Genomic DNA, 3311 nt, shown 5'->3' with positions numbered 1-3311 from the left:
AAACTAATGAGAGCCAGCCATTTCACAAAATGATACCTGGACAGTGTACCATCTTCATAGCAGATCATTGGATACATTTTCTATACACCCGAGAATAAGAGTAAAAAGTAAATGACTTACTGTAATGCTTAGTTAAAATGATAAAAGAAGATTTTTGTCAATAATATGAAATTAAAGAAAATTTACACCAAAAACATCTGAAAGAGCAAAAATATTCAAATATCCTAAAATGATCAGTTTTTTTTTTTTATAAATAATAGCTTGAAAGGTGGTTATGTTTAAATCCATAGAAAATCTAGCGAGAGTTGTAAACATAATAATATTTTATGAAAACAGCCTCTTGCTAAGATTTTTCTCAGGGCAATTTTAACATCTTTGTTCCTAAAGCTAGATTAAGGGGTTCATCATGGGAACAATATGGTATAAAAGACAGAAGAGACTTTTCCCAAATCCATAGACCCAGGTGAGGAGGGTTGAAGATACATGAATGCACATGAGCCAAAGAATAAAGAAACAGCAAGTATATGGGAGCTACAGGTGCTAAAGGCTTTGGACATTCCTGCAGTGGATCTCATTTGAAAGATATTTGAGAGAATGAAATGATAAGAGGAAAATATGGTAACAGTGGGCACAATGTTATCTTTACCATAATTAGAATCTCTATTTCATTGGCATAAGTGCTGGTACAGGAAAGCTGCAGCAAAGGGAAAAGATCACAGACATAGTGGTTGATGATGTTCCTGTCACAGAAGGTCAGTCTCAGAATGCATCCAGTGTGGATCATGGCACCATTATGTATGAACCAAGCATAAGATAGGAACACACCTTGGGAGACATAGTAATGTTATACAAGAGTAGATTGCATATGACCAAATAACAATCAAAGGCCATTGGTGTCAGAACACAACATTCACAAACTGCAGAAAAACAAACAAACAAGCAACCAAACAAAAAAGAAATAGAGCTGGATAAACATCCCATGTACAAGATAATTTTCTTCCTTACTAAGACATTCATCAGCATTTTGGGTGTAATTACAGATGAATAACAGAGGTCAGTTAAAGATAAGATTTAAAGGGAAAAGTACATGGGGGTATGAAAAAGAGAGTTCAGTGCAATTAAAGTGATCAAAGCCAAATTTCCCAATGCTGTTGTTGAGTATATTAGCAGAAAGAGTAGGAACAGAGGCACCTGGATATCAGGATCTTTTGTTAATCCCAGTAAAATGAATTCAGTCAACTAACGACTATTTTCCAGAACCATTCTCCTTTGAGATAATCTTTGTATATAGAAAATATTTAGGATACCATAAGACAACATGAAATTGCTAACATATCTTCTCTCACATCTGTAAAGTGAATGATGGGATTACCTATGAGTATATCTGAGTTCACAGAAACTGCCATTCATGCTATTACAATGTAAAGTGTTATTTCCCCAGAGTAGTGCATTTAAGATTAAATAGAGTAAAGTCATTCACCAACAATCTAAAATGCCACAAACATTGCTGTCACTTGCAAACATAACCACTTAGCAATCAAATAGGAAGAAGCAGGACAAGTAGATAATTCCATCCCTCATCTCAACATTTGTCACTGCTTCAGTCCTGTCAGCCCTGACAGTTGAAGTACATGTGACAACTTAAAGCTAATCTCATCCAGATACTACTGTGGTGGCATCAGGACCAACAAAATTGCTTCAAATCAAAATAAAATTTAGATTTAACCAGATTCTTTAAATGATTAGAAACATGTACTTGCTATATAACAACCTACTAATCTATAAAGATTTGTGAGGTGGTCCTCAACATGAAACTTTCTAACTGATATTGTATCACTTGCGTATCCCCATGCTGTCTTTTTCAAAACAGTCTTCTGTTACTTTCATTTGATTCTTACAATTGCAAGAAGGAAGGACACTTGAGAGATCTTTGAAGTTCAATGTGTAGCCATTTCACAAGCATAATGCCCAGGACACTAAATGGAAACACTGTATTATCTTTCTAATATGTGCAAAATAAACAGTTGATTTCATGAAGGGCAAGTAGCTTATTAATGACCGTGTAGATGATATTGGAAATGAAGCTCTGAAGGCTAAAGGCAAAATGATTCAAAGGAGAAATAGAGTTAAGTCTGGAAACTAATGTTCAACACATTGAAATAATTGTAAATAGTGTATATTTCAATTTTCAATGAAAGAATACCAGTTTTTAGTTATCATGCCTCTATCCGTATATACATTCAAAACTAGAAAAGCAAGCCTATATAGGGATAAGTCATATGCAAATAATCTCCATTCTGGATAATTTCACAAGTAAAAAAATGTTTCAAAACCAGTTGTATAATATTTATTTATTGAAGGTGATCTTTGTATGTGTTAACACAGGCAGTAATCCTCAAAGAGTTGGGAATAAAGTCTCAAAGTCTTCATCAACCTCTTCTCTCAAAAATTAAGAATTCTGATACAAGAGCAGGACATTGTCCAAATATTTAATACATAGTACAGTTTTGGGGAAGGTTTCAAGGCAACAATCATCCCATCCTAGATTTAGAGCCCCCAACCATTACAATTCCAGCTGCACAACAAAGCTTAAGGCATGACTATTCACAAACTACTTTTCAAAGGAACTCCTGAACAAGATTCAATCGCTTAAGGAGGTTAGGTTGTCTAGTGTTGTCTCTGAGATAACACAGAAGTAAGAAGGCTATATGCCCCATGCATATATATATGGCCCATAAGGATTGGTTCTATAAAGACAGGGAGCAAAAGTCTTGGATTTTGTTGAATTCTGCCTCTATCGCAAAACGTAGGTGGTATCACAGATATCAAAACTGGTCACTATAGCATTAATAATATCTAAACCCTCCCATGTGAAGAGAATAAGGTTTTATATCTCCTGCATTGAGTAGAGAACCTTCTTTGTTTATATACCTGGTTTTCCTATTGGTCTGTGGGAAAAAGACACTGTACCACCAACAATTTAACCTTTATAAATTTGGAGCTATAATTTCATGACATTAAATAATAAATATAACACGCAGCATAAAGAAATTTCAACCTACTTCATCATGAGAGAAAAAGTTTTTACTTCATTCTTTTCCAGCTCCTTTGTTATAGGGTTACATAAGACTCAGAGTGTTTTGAACATTTGATGCTAAGAGGATACTACACAATATTAATTTTTCATATACCCTGAAATCTTAATTAATTTGTCATAATTTATCATCATACCCTTATTAATCCTTTGAAGTGATGTCTTCTTTTTTATTTTTTATTTCTTTTTCTTTTTTCTTTATTTAATTTTTTTACTT

General features: G+C 33.8%; 1 pseudogene; it reads right to left on the bottom strand.

The window, feature by feature from the left end:
* LOC110328134 overlaps positions 1-1263 on the bottom strand; it is a 7581-nt pseudogene extending 6318 nt beyond the window's left edge.
* Positions 1264-3311: the final 2048 nt, after the last annotated feature.

This window comes from Mus pahari, chromosome 10 (assembly GCF_900095145.1).
Source record: "Mus pahari chromosome 10, PAHARI_EIJ_v1.1, whole genome shotgun sequence".
Classification (NCBI taxonomy): domain Eukaryota; kingdom Metazoa; phylum Chordata; class Mammalia; order Rodentia; family Muridae; genus Mus; species Mus pahari.
Note: the sequence above shows the minus strand (reverse complement) of the source record. Positions and strands in the feature narration are given on the sequence as shown.